Source organism: Macaca nemestrina, chromosome 8 (genome assembly GCF_043159975.1).
Source record: "Macaca nemestrina isolate mMacNem1 chromosome 8, mMacNem.hap1, whole genome shotgun sequence".
Classification (NCBI taxonomy): domain Eukaryota; kingdom Metazoa; phylum Chordata; class Mammalia; order Primates; family Cercopithecidae; genus Macaca; species Macaca nemestrina.
Window position 1 is genome coordinate 22389629 of NC_092132.1, and position 18124 is coordinate 22407752.

The window sequence follows — 18124 nt, forward strand, 5'->3', positions numbered from 1 at the left end:
GTTTTAAAGGGAACACGCTGTCCATTGGGGTTGTGAGACACCAAGATGGTGGGGGAGTCCACAGGCAGCAGAGTTAAGTGGGAGGGAGCAGCTGCAGGATGGGTTAAGAGCCGTCCACCCCCGTAGCATGACTGGGCCATGTTGATAAGATCTCAGGTCCTTCTATCCATTCTAACTCTGGATAGGCATCCACATGGTAAAGGCCTTTGAAGGGGCATCGGTAGCCTCAGCTGCTCCTCCTAGTGTTGTCACTCACAGTTATATGGCCCCTTGCAGGCCTGTCCTGCTCTGGGTGTTCACTGCATTATCTGTAAAGCTCAGGGACTGGATGGGATGATCTCTCAGGTCCTTCAGCTCCAGCCCCCTAGAATTCCAAGATGATAACAGCTATTCCAAGAAAGGCGAGTGCACCATCGCTACTGAGAGCCACCAGGAGGGGTGGAGGGCCACAGCAGGCCTTGTTATGACTGTAGGAACTAGAAGTGACAGATGCAGCCTAGATTGAGGTTTGGTGATGGCAAAGAAGGAAGGCAAGATGCTCCCCTTTGGGAATAACATTAAAATATTGAATGCAGCAGGAACAATCTTAAAGAGTGAGACAAGCCACCCCAAGCAGTTTAAAACTCTAGGAACGACTCAATTACAGATACAGACCCTGAACATCAGAAAAGTCCAAGGAGATGAAAAAGCTCAGTTAACAAAGCAATAAAGAGAAAAGCACGTTTTCCAGGAATTGATGGAAGTGTCTGAATGAGCACATGAGATTTATTAGCAAATAGAAGTCTGCTGTTGAATAAAGAAAGAAAATTGGTTGTGAGTTTTAATTAGTTGGGGTTTTGACAAGTGGCGAATCTGGGAAGTGGTAAAATGCCAAGTGATGGGCCTGAAGGGGCAGGTCTTGGGAACCAGGGACAGGGCGAGTATTTTGCTCTGGCAGCACCGGGTAATGAGATTGAAACTAGGCCAGGGCTGAAATGGGGCCTGGAGGCGTGGCTGAGAAAAAACCGAAAGGGCCCTTGTGTTTTGTCAGTCGAAGGCAAATGCCATCTGCTCTGGCTCCTGCCCACGCTTCCCCTTTCTCCCCCCACTTCACCATTTGTGGTTATGGTGACCTGGGCTTATGGGACTCGAGTGCCTTCAGTGCTTCTCTGTCCCTTCTGGCTTAGTATACATGGCCATCTCTGCTCAGGCCGCCTGGCAGAGCATGGGCTGCCAGGATCAGGCAGGATGAGAGCAGTAGCTCCCTAGCAGGGCTTGCTGGCTTGCTTGCTTCCTTCTACAGACTTCTCTGAGAACCTTCCCAGTGCCAAGGACCGTGCTAGGTACTTGGAATATGACGACAGGCAATCTTTTCTCCTGGGGGTTCCAGGAGGAGGGAGGTAGATAAAAACTCAGACAGAGATGAGAATGGCTTAAGTTCTGTGAACAAAGGGAGTGGAAAATACTATTGGTGACTAGAGAAAACAGTATATGGAGTCTATGGGGGTGGAGATCAGAAAAGGCTTGCCCCAGGAGCCTTGCTCTCATGAAGGCCATTGTTATAGGATGGATTCACTCACGACTTGGTGGCTTGGGCTCTAGGCACACATCCCCCTCTCTATCCACAATTGATGGTGTCATAACCCTTCCTCTGTCATAAGAGAGGACCAAGTAAGGAGGATACTGGCTCAGGAAAGAGCCATAATGGATGTGAAACATGCGCTTCATGGTCAAGGAGTAAGTCCAAGCCAGAAAGGTGTCATATTTAAACTCCATTGCCCAAACTTCTAAATTAGACCCTGAATCCCCTGAGTTTAGGGTTGCTCAGGACAGAAGGCCTCAGCCTTTGTTCTCTGCCTGTTCCTGTCATGAGGAGCAACACAAATGCTGGAGAACTTCCCTACTGCCTCATTCCTCAGGCCTCAGAGGGAGACTCCCACCTGCCAATAAGTTTACCAGGCTCGACTAAGGCCATGGCATGTGATCATGGCATCTTTCCTTCCAAACATGCCTATGTTCAAGGTTGGCAGGCTCCTTGGAAGGCACTATTTTTGGGACATGGAAGCTGCTGAGGAGTACAGTGGTTAGGCTTTGGAGTAGGGTAAAATTGGGTTGAAATCTGTGTTCCCACCATGCAAAAACCTGTACATAAATGTTCATAACAGCACTATTTATGATAGTCAAAAAGTGGGAATGTCCATTAACAGATACATGGCTAAACTAAATGTGGCCTTACCCATACAATGGAATCTTCTTTGGCATCAAAAAAGAATGAAGTATTGATACACGCTTACAACATGTACAAACCTTAAAAAACACTATGCTAAGTGACATAAGCCAGGCATGAAAGACCACTTATTCTATGATTCCATTCATATGAAGTCTATAGAGGCAGAAATAGATGGGTGGTTGTCTAGAGCTGACTGGAGGCAGGGCAGTTTGGAGGGAACAGACTAGTAACTGCCAATGGGTATAGGGTTTCTTTTTGGGGTGATAAAAATGTTCTAAAATTATGGTGATGGTTGCATGACTCTATGAATATATTAAAAACCACTGAATGGTAAACCTTCAATGGATTAATTATATGGTATGTGAGTTATGCCCCAATAAAGCTGGTTTTTTTTTTCTTAAATCTAAATTCCTACCTCTTCTTGGTTCCTCCTAGGGTTACCAGGGCAAAGAACCCTTTGCTTTGCCCCTCAGTGTATTCTGAGGACCTGGGACACAGTAGGTGCTTAAGTATTTGCTAACAAATCAGTATTTGTTACTTGAGAAAGCCACTTAAGTTCTTTAAGGCTCAGTTTTAGCATCTGTAAAATGGAGATTAAAATGCCTTCTGCAAAGGGCTGCTGATTAGGAGACCAGGCATTTAAGGTGCCTGGCAGGGTCTCAGAGTATAACAGTGCTGTCTACAGGGCGGTCTTCTGGATGTGTGGCTCAGTGCCATAGACGAGGCTTCCGAAGGAGGACCTATGCTACTGGGGATTCTGTTTCTTAGTCATCCACCCCACCTCCTATTACATGTCCATCTTGGAGGGAATGGCCAAGATGTCACATCGAGCAGCCTACATGATGCCACTGGTGGGACTGTGAGGAGCTGCTTTGAAAGGCCATGTTTGTGCTGCCCAGCACACCCAGCATGCCCAGTGCCCAGGCCAGCCTGCGGCGGGTGGACATGACAGATGGTATTTCCTTTTTGTCTGGAGAGGCATCCCAGGCCGTGTCTGCCACTGCCCTTCAGGGTTGTCTCTCGCTCTGAGTCCGTGCTATGTGTCAGCAGGAACACACGGGAAGAGCACGGCATTGGCAAAACATTCAGCAGGGTGAGGGTCAAGGTCACGACCGCTGGAAGTCCCGCCACCATCCTCATGAACCCAATTTGCAAAAATATGGGAAAAGTCTTTCCGGCCACCAGAAACTTAGAACCCCGAGTGCCTATCTCTTTCTCCTCTTCTTGCCTGGGCCCCCAGAGCCTTAGGCAGGGGTTCCCGGGGGCAGCTGCTCAAGCGCATGTGTCCCCTCCAGGCCTCGAAGCCTTAGTGGAGCCTTAGTGCCCTTGGAAGGTGGCTCACTCCCACCCTCCAGCCCACCCTAAAGCTTCCCCTGCAACCCCTCTCATCTCTCAGGAGTCAGCTGAAATGTACCATCTTCATGGAAGCCTGCTCCGATTGTTCCAGATGGGGGTAAGTCCCGCCATACAGGCTCGTAGCTCTGTGTGTTTTCCCTGCCATGGTCTATGTATGATTATTTGTCTAAGGCCTCTCTCCCCCACTATCCTGTGAGTGTTATGAGGATGAAACCTCGGTCCTTCTTGTACACTGCTCTGTCCCCAGGGCTCAGCACATAGCTTGGCACACAGGAGACCCTCAATAAATATTTGTTCAGGGAAATAGTCCCACTAATATTTCTTTGTCTCTTCCTTTCTGTAAACTTCCACTCTGGCCGGCGGCAGCTGTTCCCTTCCCATGAAACCAGGGTCTCCTTGGCTTTCTTTGTAGAGCAGTCTCCCCTCCTGCCCCAGCCCCAGGTGGAAAGTAGAGGGGAGGAGAGAAGAGGAAGCAGGGGGCAGGCACACTGGATGGTGGGGGAAGAGGGTGTGAAGGCCTCTGCAGGACAGGGAGGGGCTGAGGAGACAGGAGGCTGCCTACTGGCCCCACGCATCTCCACCCACCTCACCTTCATTCTCACCCCCACCCCCATCTTGGCAAAGCCCCCCTTCCACCCTCAGGAACCACGAGGGAAGGTGAACAGCTCTAAAGTGGCAGAGATCCTACCAGTGGCCCGACAGGACTATGGGGCTGCCCTACTGGTTTTCAGAGGTTTCTGAGACCCACAGTGAGGGTACGTTTTATGAGGCCATCCTGTGTGTGTGTAGACCAAGGCACAAAACCCCAAGTGGACAAAGTCGTACTTGCTTTCGCTATGCAGGGTGTATTTCGACACCTCCTATTGTTTTCTATTCCAGTGTGAAACCACTTCTTGTCATGACATATAACAGGAACACGTAGCCAATACAGTGGGCAGGAGTGATGTTCTGGAAGGGGCCCCACGCCTGGGGTTTAACGCTCTGCGGTCACCATCTTGAAACTCTTAATCATTTTTTCTTTGAATTTGTGCTTTGTAAGTGAGGTCTTGACGCGATGCATGGCCCCACTTCCTGGGTTCTGGGCCACCCATCCCATTCCCTTGCCCCTGGTTAGTGTCAGTGGCTGTATTCCCCACCCCCCACCCTCCAGCAGGGACCTGCACACTGGCTGGGGAAAGGTCTTGATAGGGCGAGCCTCCAGGGTGAGGGTTGGTCGTACTCCCCCACCAGTAACCCCGTGCCTGAGGGAATGTGACATTAAAGTACACATAAAAAACACCACGACAAGCTGAGAGACTGCCAAAGAAAGGAAAAAGCCTTTTCCCTGCCTTTTGAACAGGGGTCCTGCATCTTCATTTCCCACTGAGCCCCACACATCATGCAACCGGCCCTGCCTACTAAACCGATTTCACAACTCACAGACGCATCATGACTGGCAGTTTGAGAAACACTGCATTAGCCAGCAGGACATTGCAGCTGACAAAAATGCAAACCTCAATCAGGTGAACTTAAGCTTCCATCACAATTCTGCAATGAATTGGCTGTGTTCTGGGGCACGTCCCTGAACCCTCAAGTCCTGTGTCCTCATCTGGAAAACCAAGATAATGCTGAGGCCTGCCTTTAGAGTAGTAGTGGGGACTGAACAAGGTGATGCAATGTGTCCGGGGCAGTGCCCTGAATCTAAGAAAGTCATTATGATTATTACTAGGTCCCCACAGTCTTTGGTCCAGCTCTGATTTTTTTTTTTTTTTTTTTTTTTTTTTTTTTTTTTTTTTTTTTTTTTTTTTTTTTGAGATGGAGTCTCACTGTGTCCCCCAGGCTGGAGTGCAGTGGCGCCATCTCGGCTCACTGCAAGCTCCGCCTCCTGGGTTCACGCCATTCTCCTGCCTCAGCCTCCTGAGTAGCTGGGACTACAGGCGCCCACTACCGCGCCCGGCTAATTTTTTGTATTTTTAGTAGAGACGGGGTTTCACCGTGGTTTCGATCTCCTGACCTTGTGATCCGCCCGTCTCGGCCTCCCAAAGTGCTAGGATTACAGGCGTGAGCCACCGCGCCCGGCCCAGCTCTGATTTTTTTTTAATTCCCCCCACTTTGATTTCTTGGAGGAAGAGATTTCTGAGCTGGGCTCTGAGAAGCAAGCAGAGGTTTACTGGGTGGACAAGAGAGGGAAGGAGGATGTCTGAGCAGACAGAACAGCAGAGGCTCAGGGGCATGGCGTGTTTAAAGAAAGGAGAGTAAACCTCTCCTGAGAGGCTGCCCTTCCAGTGAGAGGTGAGCTGGTGGGAGGGGCAATTGGGCAACCTGGGCTCCTGGGGCAGCCAATGAAAGCAGAGTTTTAGGCAGGCAAGCAGCATGGTGAGACCCGTGCCTTCCAGGATTGCCCTGGCTTCAGGGTGCAAGACGGATGGGAGCGGGTGAAGCCCAAGGCTTCCGGAAGAGGCCAGATGTGAGATGCGCAGCCCACAGGGCAGCAGCAGTGGGGATGGAGCGCAGAAGCCCAGGATCACTCTGGAGGCTGGAGAGAATGTGGAGGCCAGTGTGAGTGCCACACCCTGGCACCTCCCAGGTTTCTGCCTGAGTGAGAGAGAATCAGGAGGAACAGGTTGTGGGGGAAGAAGAGGAGGAGGAGGGCCTTATCTGCCCAGCCCCAGGGCGAATGAATGAGAGTGTTGGGTGTTTCGTCTATTTTTAGAAACCTCCAGGGATGCAAAGTCTAAAAATTAACTTAAAGAGCAACGAGTATTCACAAAGTTGTCCCCTAATGCTTGCCCTACTTAAAAAAAAATTTTTAGGCCGGGCGCGGTGGCTCAAGCCTGTAATCCCAGCACTTTGGGAGGCCGAGACGGGCGGATCACGAGGTCGGGAGATCGAGACCATCCTGGTGAACATGGTGAAACCCCGTCTCTACTAAAAAATACAAAAAACTAGCCGGGCGAGGTGGTGGGCGCCTGTAGTCCCAGCTACTGGGGAGGCTGAGGCAGGAGAATGGCGTAAACCCGGGAGGCGGAGCTTGCAGTGAGCTGAGATCCGGCCACTGCACTCCAGCCTGGGCGGCAGAGCGAGACTCCGTCTCCAAAAAAAAAAAAAAAAAAAAAATTTTTTTGGCCGGGCGCGGTGGCTCAAGCCTGTAATCCCAGCACTTTGGGAGGCCGAGACGGGCGGATCACGAGGTCAGGAGATCGAGACCATCCTGGCTAACACGGTGAAACCCCGTCTCTACTAAAAAATACAAAAAAAAAAAAAAAAACTAGCCGGGCGAGGTGGCGGGCGCCGGTAGTCCCAGCTACTCGGGAGGCTGAGGCAGGAGAATGGTCTAAACCCGGGAGGCGGAGCTTGCAGTGAGCTGAGATCCAGCCACTGCACCCCAGCCTGGGCGACAGAGCAAGACTCTGTCTCAAAAAAAAAAAAAAAAAAAAAAAAAAAAAAAAAAAAATTTTTTTTTTTTGGAGACAGATTCTTGCTGTGTTGCCCAGGCTGGAGTGCAGTGACACGATCGTGATTCACTGCAACCTCCACCTCCCAGGTTCAAGCCATTCTCCTGCCTCAGCCTCCTTAGTAGCTGGGACTACAGGTATGCACCACCATGGCTGGCTAATTTTTTGTATTTTTAGTAGAGATGGGGGTTTCACCATGTGGGCCAAGCTGGTCTTGAACTCCTGACCTCAAGTGATCCACCCACCTCAGTCTCCCAAAGTGCTGGGATTACAGGCATGAGCCACCACACCTGGCTCACTTTTTAAAACCAAAGCTAACTCTGCTTGGCTACTACATCTAAATCAGATGATCTTTATTTAAGCCACCATGTGTTTGAGTTCTAACCTCCATTGTCTCAGTGCCTTGCCACAAATTTCTGGAACCTGGTAGAAGTTCTAAGTTATGGAACAAGTTAGAACTAACTGGCGGCGATGGAAGGCAGGCAATCACAAGGGAAACTTGAAAAGGTAATGTATCCACCAGCCCCTGGGGCATGGCAAGTTTCCAGCTGCCCATGGAGCTCGGGTAGCCTGGGAAGTGTGCTCAGAGCCGGAGCCAACATCTACTTTTGAAAAAGAACCATCTTGTTTTTTGGAAGGTGCAAGCAAGTCTTCCCTCTGCCTTCTTGCTTCATTGTTCTTACCCTAGCCACAGTCATTCACTGGCAAGTATTTTTTCAGTACACTGAAAAATTAATTGTGGCGTCGGTCTCTGATGCCTGGATGCTGAGTGGGCATGAGAAACAGGTCTTTGTTACAGCTTCAGGTCAAACTAAAGGCGAGACAGTGATAACAAGGGTTTTCCATGCTATGGAAACAAGGACCACTACAGGCTTGGATGAGGTTAAGCAACTTGATGATCAACCACCACTGTGGTCCATGTAAAACAAGGACTTTAGGCCAGGCACAGTGGCTCATGCCTGTAATCCCAGCACTTTGGGAGGCCGAGGTGGGTGGCTCATCTGAGGTCAGGAGATCGAGACCAGCCTGGCCAACATGATGAAACGCCATCTCTACTAAAAGTAAAAATAAAAATAAAATTAGCCAGGCATGGTGGCACACGCCTGTAATCCCAGCTACTCAGAAGGCTGAGGCAGGAGAATCTCTTGAACCTGGGAGGCGGAGGTTGCAGCGAGCTGAGATCGCGCCATTGCACTCCAGCTTGGGCAACAGGAGCAAAACTTCATTTAAAAAAAATAAATAAATAAAACCAAACAACCAAAGAAACCAAGGACTTTATAGCTGACACAATGCTCCAACTCTCGCCCTTCCATTTGTGCTCACAACAGCTTTGTGAGATTTTGGGTTGGGGGGGCAAGGATTGTCATTCCAATTTCATTCACAGAAAACTCACAGCCCTGTGAACTGACTTACAGGCACAGGGCAAGGATATGCACAGGTCTTCTGTCTTTTGCTGGCTACCCTCCCATTATATTATGTTATCCAAGGCAAACCTCTAAACTGTCTGGAGATCACACATCTGGGAAATGCAGCAATAGGCGTTGGAATCAGTTCAGTTCAGATTAACAAAAAAAAACCCCTTCTGTAGTGCCTATCATGAGCCTGGTCCCGGGCTGGGAGTGGCCTAAAGACACTAATATCACTACCACTTCTGAGAGATCCGGGTACTTGGTGCATCTTTGATCTCATTTAATCCTCACAATGCTCTGATGGGGTAGTGTCATTAGCCATTGTATAGATGGGAAAACATCCTCTGACCTAACTCAGGAGCTCTGGACATTCAAACAAAGAGGCTGGGGCAGCACTGACTTCGTGCTGATTGGGCACTTTGGAAGCAGCTTTACCAGTTTCATTTTTCCAATACCCTTGGGAGGTTTCTCATTTTGAATGTCAAGGGAAAATATCTTGGGCCCCCAAAATCACTAAGGGAAACTCAAGCTGGAAACTGCTTAGGGCAAATCTGCCTCCCATTCTATTCAAAGTCACCCCTCTGCTCACTGAGATAGATGCATATCTGATGCCTCCTTTGGAAAGGCTAATCAGAAACTCAAAAGAATGTAACCATTTGTGTATCACCTATCTGTGGCCTGGATGCTCCCTCCTGCTTGGAGTCTTCCTGCCCTTGCTTCAAGATGTCCCGCCTTTCTAGACCGAACCAATGTACTTCCTACATATATTGATTGATGTCTCATGTCTCCCTAAAATGTATAAAACCAAGCTGTGGCCCGATCACCTTGGGCACATGTCGTCAGGACTTCCTCAGGCTGTGTCACGGGTGCGTCCTCAACCTTGGCAAAATTAACTTTCTAAATTAACAGACCTGTCTCAGATTTTCTGGGTTCACATGAGGAAACTAAGGCTCAGGTGGGTTTATGCAACTTGATGACTGACCACTGCGATGGAATAGGCCTTTCTGCTCTATCACTTTTAAGTTGAAACCACTTAAACTTTTTAATTTCACAAGCTGCATATGATTTTTATGAAAATTATAGCTGGGTATGGTGGCTCATGCCTGCAATCCCAGCACTTTGGGAGGCCAAAGATCCGAGGTGGGCGGATCACTTGAGGTCAGGAGTTCAAGACCAGCCTGGCCAACGTGATGAAACCCTGTCTCCACTGAAAATACAAAAATTAGCCAGGCGTGGTGGCACGCGCCTGTAATCCCAACTACTCAGGAGGCTGAGGCAGTAGAATCACGTAAACCCCGGAGGGGGAGGTTGCAGTGAGCCAAGATAGCCCTACTGCATTCCAGCCTGGGCGACAGAGCGAGACTCTGTCTCAAAAAAAAAAAGAAAAGTATGTGATACAGAAGTGTTTAAGGTAAAAGTATCTCCCATCTCTGCTTCTCTATTTCCAATCCCCAGAAGTAACTGCTTTTAACAGTTTAATGTATAAGCTTTTCCCATGCATAAACACACCTACATATGCAGTTTATTTTTCACAAAAGGGATGGCACAAGATGCATTATTCATGACTTGCTTTATTCACTCAACCATGTGTCACAGCTATGATTCCCCATCAACACATACAGAGTTGCTTATCCTTTTGAACAGATTTCATTGTCTCAATGTGGCATAAGCCATTCCCCTACGGATGGACTCACAGGTTATCTCCGATTTCTCATAGATTCTGTACCAAATGTCATTTTAAATGCAACAGATCCTTGAGATGTAAACTGTCATAAACATTAGCTATTATTTTTAGCCTTATTTTATAGTTTTATTTAATCGACAGCCTCAATTCAATTTCTATAGCAAATACTCATTTCAAAAAAATAGCTATTAGAGTTAAAGATGTCTCAGTCTTTTGACCATTATGAAAACAAATTATTTTCCATAGTTTGGGGTTTATACTAATTGTTTAATCCAATACTGAAATTGGGTTTAGATAGGTACTTTTGAACTGATTGATAATACTTTTCCACATTTTCTAACTCATTCCCTAAATGAGGCTCTGTTCTTACAGGAAACTACATGGCATAAGGTAAATAAAACTATCTAAGAGAAGCTGTGCAAATCTAGCTTCATATAAAAAAGGGAGGAAGCTGGGTGGCCTAGCATTTCTGTTCTAGCTCAAATCATTTTATTCCATTAGGTTGGTGCAAAAGCAATTGCAGTTTTTGCATTACTTTCAACGGCAAAAATATAGTCACTTTTGTACCAACCCAATACTAATTCAAAGGACAAGAATTCTAGTGTATCATCTACATATTGTATTCTCTTATCAGGTCTCTAAGCCACTTTTCTGTCATGGGCATGACCAAGTCATTCCTCTCTTCCTTCTCATAGACTTCTTGAGACTTAGACTGTTTTCCTTTTTCAAAATTCTCATCCTCTGCTTTTTTTTTTTTAGCAACAGAATAGGAAACAGCCTCATATTCTTCCTTCCTTCCTGATGTTCTAATATTCCTTCTATCATTTCTTTTCTGTTTAGAGAACTTTCTCAGCCACTGTTTTATAGTAGAGCTATTGGCTAAAAATCCTCTTAGCATTCCTTCATCTGATAATGTCTTGACTACCCCTTCATTCCTGAAAGATAATTTTTGATGGATATAGGATTCTGGGTTGACACTTTTTTCAAAAAAAATGTTGTGCCATTTCTTTCTGGCCCTCATGGTTTCTGATTAGAAATCTGCTGCCATGCGTACTGCATTTCTCATTAGTGGCTGTCTCTCTCTCAGTGATTTCAAGGGCTTTTTGTCTTTGGTTTTCAAACATTTGAGTATGATGTGTCTTGTAAATTTATTTGGATTCATCCTGTATGGGGTTCACCCAGCTTCTTGAATCTGTAGGTTTATGGTGAATATGGAAAGTTTTAAGCCGTTATTTCTTTGAGTGGTTCTTGTTTTTCCAGTCTATTTTCTCTCTGTTGTTCAGACTGGGTTATTTCTAATGTTCTATCTTCAAGTTCACTGATTCTTTCCTCTGGCCCACTGGCTCTGATGTTGAGGTCATCCAGTGAGTTTTAAATTTCAGTTACTGTATTTTTCGGTTCTAAAATATCCATATGGTTGTCATTTATTTGCTGAGAATCTCTTTTTTTTATTGTTTGAAGCATGTTTATATTTGCTTATTGAAACATTTTTATGATGGCTGCTTTATAATCTGTAAAATTCTAACTTCTGTAGCATCTCAGTTTTATCATCTATTGTCTTTAATCATTCATTTTGAGATCTTCCTGGTTCTTGGTGTGAGTGATTTTGAAAACTGAAACCTGGTTATAAGATTTTGGATCTTATCTAAACTTTGTTTTAGCTAGCTTTCCCTGACACTGCTCCAACATGGGTAGGGGGTTTATGCCAGCTCATTATTGCTAAGTAGGGGTCCAGGTTCCCCATTTGGCCTTGACACTTGAAGGGGAGCCTTCTCATTACTGGGCAGCGATGGGAGTTCCAGCTCCTGACAAGGCTTCCATTGATACCTCTCTGTGTCTGGGAAGAGTCAGGAGTGTCTTGTTACTGCTCCCACATGATCTTAACTGACATTGAGGGAGTGGGTAAGTCCAGGTTACCATTAGGTGGGGTCATGAAAGTCTACTCCCCACTTGGCCTTCTCTGACACCACCCTGCTGTACAGACGGGGGAGATTGGGGAGGCTTGCTATAACCTGGTGAGGGTGGAATTCTAGGTTCCACATTTGGCTTTTGCTGGTGGGAGTGGGGGCTGGACCACAGGTTTTTTCTGTGACCTTTGGCTAGAGCAGAGCAGTTATCGTCTAAAAGTTCTCCGCTTCGCCAGGCTTCCCCTTTCCTGATCCTCTGGCTAGAGAGAGCAGACTTTTTTGGGGGGAGGCTTTTGTTGGGAGGGGTCTGGGCCCCTTAGCATTTGTGGTTGATGGCCTCTTCAGCTGTAAGTCTACGATATATAAGGCAAAACAAACCAAGCCAAACAAAGACAAGAAATAAAAACCCAGAGAACTCATCACCATGTCATTCCTGGGGTTATGAGGTCCCTAGTTAGTCTGCCTTCTTCTTTCCACTTTTCAGGGTCTTATGCTTGTTTTATAAATAATGCCCAAGGTTTTTAGTTGTACTCAGTGGGAGAAATGGAGAAAGTGTATCTACTTCATTTTCTCGGAAGTGGTGGTTCATCAATATTAGCAATATTCATTCCCCTCTCTTTCCAGTCCTACTGAAGCCCCATTTCTAACCATTCCCATTTGCTCTCTATCCCTGTGTACATCTATCTACCCCCACTATGTCAACACCAGTCTCACCCTTCTAGTTTTGGAGGAAAGCCAACAGTAGGAGATACCAGAGCAACGTGCCATTCCCCTTTCAGTCTTTTATGAATCTACACTGTCTGTAGACCAAAGTCCAAACTTGTTAGCCTGGCAATGGACACGTCAGAGTTCTGGCCTCTGTGTTCTTTTCACCCAGAGGTCCCCTTCATTTGTAGGCAGATGCTTATTTTCTGCCTGGCATGTCTGCTCCCCCTTCACTCCATCCCTGCACACAGGACCCATTTCGCAATGCCCACATTCTCCAATAATACCTTCCGGCTGAAATGGACACCCAGTTCAGGATTTGGCCCTTTTACTGATAATTACTGAAGGTCAGTTAGACTTATTTTAAATTCATTAAAGGACTGGGTCATGTTTGATACTTCTTTGTCTCACAGCATACATGAGCACCTGATAAATACTCTTTTGGAAAGAATAACTAAAGGCCCTTGCTTGTCAGTGTGAATCTCTTGGCAGAACTCTGAGAATTAAACAGAAATCCAGTGCCAAGAAGATAAGATTAGCTATGGGCAAAGTTATCTTAAACACCAGTAAGAAAGAAGCAGGAGAGTAGGCAGAATTTGGAGAATCTAATCAAAGTTATAAATATATCTAAAAAAGGAATAAGTTTAGAAGAGGACTAGGAGAAGCAGTCACCCAGCTAGGAGGAGTGTCCTGACCTGGGGAAAGGCCCATGGGTCCTAGAGATGGAGACAGCCCCACCTGTGGTATGGATGCCCAGTTTGAGACCCTGTGCACATGAGTCTCACCAGCTCTTGAGTGGATTCTGTGCTCACCCAGGCGGCCTTGGGAATCCAGCTTCCCATTACCATTTCTGTATAGTTAGGGAACTGACCCAAAGATGCAACTGTTTGGGCTCATGGCAGACTTGTTTTTCATTTCAAATAGACAGGCCTCTGGTATGAGCTTGGTTGGTTGGCATAAACCTATTTGCAATAGCAATAACAACAACAAAACATTATTTAGTACTATGTATCAGACTGGGCTAGGCATTTCCTAGATCATCTCATTTTATCTTTGCCATCATCCTATGGGGTAAATATATGATCATCCCATCTCATGGATGAAGGACTTGAAGCTCAAAGAGATCACATTGCTTACCCAAGCTCAGAGCTGGGATTTGAACCCAAGTCTCCTGACTCAAGGCCTGATTTTCAGCACTAGGCTTTCTACGATAGCCCTTTCTATGTGCCAGTCATTGTCCTCAGGTCCTTATGTATATGAATTTGTACAACTCTCCAAGCAACTCCTTGAGGTAGCTACTATTTCTATCCCCAATGTACAGCTGAGGAAATAGGCACAGAGAGGTCATGCAGCTTGCTCAAAGTCACACAGCTGATTTTGAACCCAGGATTTGAACCCAGGCAATGTCACTAAAAACCATTATGTCATGCTGTCTCTTTTGGGGCACTTGCCTGACTTTTTCTAATAGATCTAAGCCTCTTGAGGGAGAAGACTCAGTCTTACTCTTTTTTATATCCTCAACAGCTTCTGCAGTACCTAGTACAGAGTAAGGCTGTAATACATGTTGGTTCAGTTGAATTCCCCTACAAGGGGAACCCATTAGCCAACTGATCTCTTCCAGTTACTTTCCGATTCCATGAAGACAAATGTGCAAGCTCATCTAAAGTAGGTTTATGCTAGGCTGCAGGCTACTTACTCTGCTTTACTCACTCCATAAAACATTCTTTTTTTTCACATAGCATAGGACTGGGGCTTCTGAAAAAAAGGCAGAATACAAATTCAAGGGCTACAGCACTATGAATGATTTCTACTGGAGCATAGTTTTCACATCTGGATACTTGAGTTTTCAGTTACTCCAACTTGGCCTAGTGCTTCTCAATGTTGGGTCATTTTTTCCCCCTTACAAGGGACATTTGGCAATGTCTGGAGACATTTTTGATTGTCACAAGATGGGGGTTGGGATATGAGTGCCACTAGTATCTAGTAGGTGGAGGCCAGGGACACTTCTAAACATCGTACAGTGCAAGGATAATCTGTCACAACAAAGAACTAACCGGCCCCAAATGTCAGTAACGTTGAGGTTGAGAGATCTGGATTGGCCAAGCAGCCCCCAGATCGGCACGTACAAGTGGTTTTAAAGAGGAAGCATTGCCCAACAATTAAATTAGGTTTTACGAGATTTGATTCCCAGAGAACAAAGATCACCGGGGGAAAATGAAAGTGAGCATTCCGTGCCAAGGAACCATCTTAGTTAGGGAGCACATTCTGAAACAGTGCTTTGAGAAGAAAGGTCTTAAACCTCCTCCTAGAAACCCAGCTTGGGAGCTTATTAAAATGCAGATTTCTGGGTCTCACCTCAAAACCACTGAAGCAGACTCTCTTGGGGAGAGTAGGAGGGATCTGCATTTTTAGGACACCCCCAGGTGATCCAGATGCACACTGATATTTTCTTCTAGAAGTAGGGGAGGTAGTTTGAGTAGTGGTAGACAGACCATATGCATGGTGGTTTTTAAAAAGTTAACTAAAAATTCTCACATTCTAGCATGATTTCTTCAACTTCCATCATTTATACAGCACCATTATGAGTTGTGCTCTAGACAAATACCATGTGTATTACTCTTTGCTTAATAATTTAAAAAAATCAAATCACTTTGTAAATTCTAACATATTTCTAAGCAACAATACCCAATAAATCATAGTTGTATTTATTGGGCATCAGCTAATTATAATTTTTCTTCATACTCCTGAGAATATATTACCATGAGAATAAAAAGTATCTGCCACACAAAATTGACATGCAACACATGGGAAGCAGTATATTATGGCAAAGCAACTGCAGTCTGCCAGGAGAGTGCTACTAATGGTAAGTGCATGCTCTGTAAGGCAGACATACATGGCTCTGCATTTGAATCTCAGAGCTTCAATGGATGGCAATCCTCCTGCTTCCTGGAGGAGGAAGACTATAGTTAGCAAATGCTTACATGCTTGAGCATACTCAGTGGTATTATGTGGCCTCATTGACAGCCCCACCAACTCCCATCTATGAACTTTGGAAAACAACCATCTTAAATCTAGAACCAGGACAACATTAAGGGCCAATGTATTTTGAATGTCACTGAGCCTCAGATATCAGAACCCACATGTGAGGAGCAGAAGTCACTGCAACTAGAAACTGGTTTCCATTTGCTATGGTTTGGATGTTTGATCCCTCCAAACCTCATGTTGAAATCTGATTCCTGAGGTTGGAGGAGGGGCCTAGAGGGAGGTGTTCCGTCATACGGGCAGATTTTTCATAAATAGATTAACGCCCTCCCTCCTGGGTGAGTCTCGCTCTATTAATTCTCAAAAAGCTGGTTGTTAAAAAGAACCTGGCATCTCCCTGCCTCTCTTGCTTTCTCCCTCACCATGCGATCTCTGCCCACAGCATGAGTCTTCCCTTGGCCTTCCCCATGAGTGTAAGTAGCCTGAGGTCCTCACTAGAAGCAGATGCTGGCACCATGCTTCTTGTACAGCCTGCAGAACTGTGAGCAAATAAACCTCTTTTCTTTATAAATTACCTAACCTCAGATATTTCTTTATAGCAACACAAAATGGACTAAGCCACTATTATCATCCTCCTATTCCCAGAGCACCCTTTATAGGTTGGGGATGGGGAGTATTAATAGAAGGAGAAGCGTGATACAATGAAAGCTACAAAAAACTTAATGCCTCTGCTACAAATCAGGATAAATGTGAGCAGTTCATCTTTCCATTTACATCCTTTCCCAAAATGCCTAAACTCAACATAATGTGAGTTTTAACTGGGCTCTGCACACAGCCCACCTTGCTACAAACCCAGTGAAGAAAGCAGTAGCATGAGATTATGAGCATGCTTGTATTAGCTAACACCACTTTATTTTTGGCTTTTTCCTCCAATTTGCATTAAGCTGCCTGCATAATTTCCACCTCAGGTGAAACCTCTCTGTATTAGTTGTTTCCTACTTGAAATACATTGATTTTCCATGTAAGACAGGAGACCAGCAAGTGGGATGCGACGTGTGACTGTGGAATTGGGTTAGGAGGAGGGTAAGACACAATACCCTTAGACTCAGGTAAGACAAACGCAGCAAAAAACTCATGACAGCATTTCTCTTTGGGGTAAAGATCTGGGCAAAGGGGGTGTTTTGAGTGTAGCCATAAATGGATACGCCTTTTTCTATTGCCTCAAAGGGCTTGTTATTTAAAACATTTCTCTTTTTGTGCAGTTGTAAATCAATCCCGTTTGGCTCCAACTGAAAAGATAATATGAGGTCTGAGCTTTGATGACTAATATGTATTTACTGAGCACCTACTATAAGCCATGCAGGCTCTGGGTTGAGAACAAAGCCCTGCTCTCACTGAGTAGGAGTGGGGAAGAAAGGCAGATAAAATACATGTCTGGGAGAGGAAATGTTCCCAGTGCTGTGAAGAAAAATTAAGTGGGAGAGCTAGAGAGGGTGTAAGAGGATCTCTGTAGGAGTTAGAGGGGGTTGTAGCTCTGAGGACAGAGATTAAAAAAAAAAATAGAAAATGCATTCCAGCTCTCAGGAAACCTGGAATTTCACAAGTACCTGGATGAGGACTTGGATTTACAATGTCCAGCTCAGTGCCTTGGGCCAGGAGGGAATTAATACACATTTGCTGCATAGGTGTTCCATGGCTGTTGAATGAATCCCTAACCCTAGACACCAGGACTTCTATAAAACTGTGAGAAGCTCCAGTGAGTGAGTATTGGGCAAGTCTGTGCAAAACCACTGCTATAACCAGAAGAACAAGGCCGGGAGTGGGTTCTGCTGAGTAAGAGCAGGAGCCCAAAGGTGAAGAGGGGAAGGGCAGACTTGGGGGCTGGCCTGCCTGGGCTTGCCCCCAGCATGCCACTCTCCAGCAGAGTGACCTTGGCAAGTGGCTTAGCCTCTCTGCACCTCAGTTTCCCTATTTATTAAATTATTATGATATTGGGATCTATCTCAGAGGATTATTGTGAAGTTTTAATGAGTTAACACAGGTAAGTGCTTAGAGCAATGCTGGTCACAAAGAGTGCTTAATAAGTATCAGCTCTTAGTGTTTTTCTGTGGCCGAGACATATTAGGATTGCTAGCTCCTATTTGGACTTGAAGCCAAAAAAAAAAAAAAAATCTTACAACGTGGAGCTTGAGATGGATGAGGGGGAGACGGGAAGGCAATTAGAAGTGGGGGAACGAGGCTTAGTTCTGCCTCTGACTTTGGAAATTTAGGTCTGCAAACTTCACTCCTTTTTTTTCATTTCTTTTTTTTTTTTTTTTTTTGAGACGGAGTCTCACGCTGTTGCCCAGGCTGGAGTGCAGTGGCGCGATCTCGGCTCACTGCAAGCTCCGCCTCCCAGGTTCCCCCCATTCTCCTGCCTCAGCCTCCTGAGTAGCTGG

The 18124-nt window shown here is 45.9% G+C and overlaps 1 protein-coding gene across 5 annotated transcripts in view; it reads right to left on the reverse strand.

Annotated features, from left to right (window-relative positions):
* The window catches only part of LOC105468504 (zinc fingers and homeoboxes 2), a 196238-nt gene that overhangs the window by 58530 nt on the left and 119584 nt on the right, over window positions 1–18124 (reverse strand). The gene's annotated exons all lie outside the window — the stretch shown is intronic.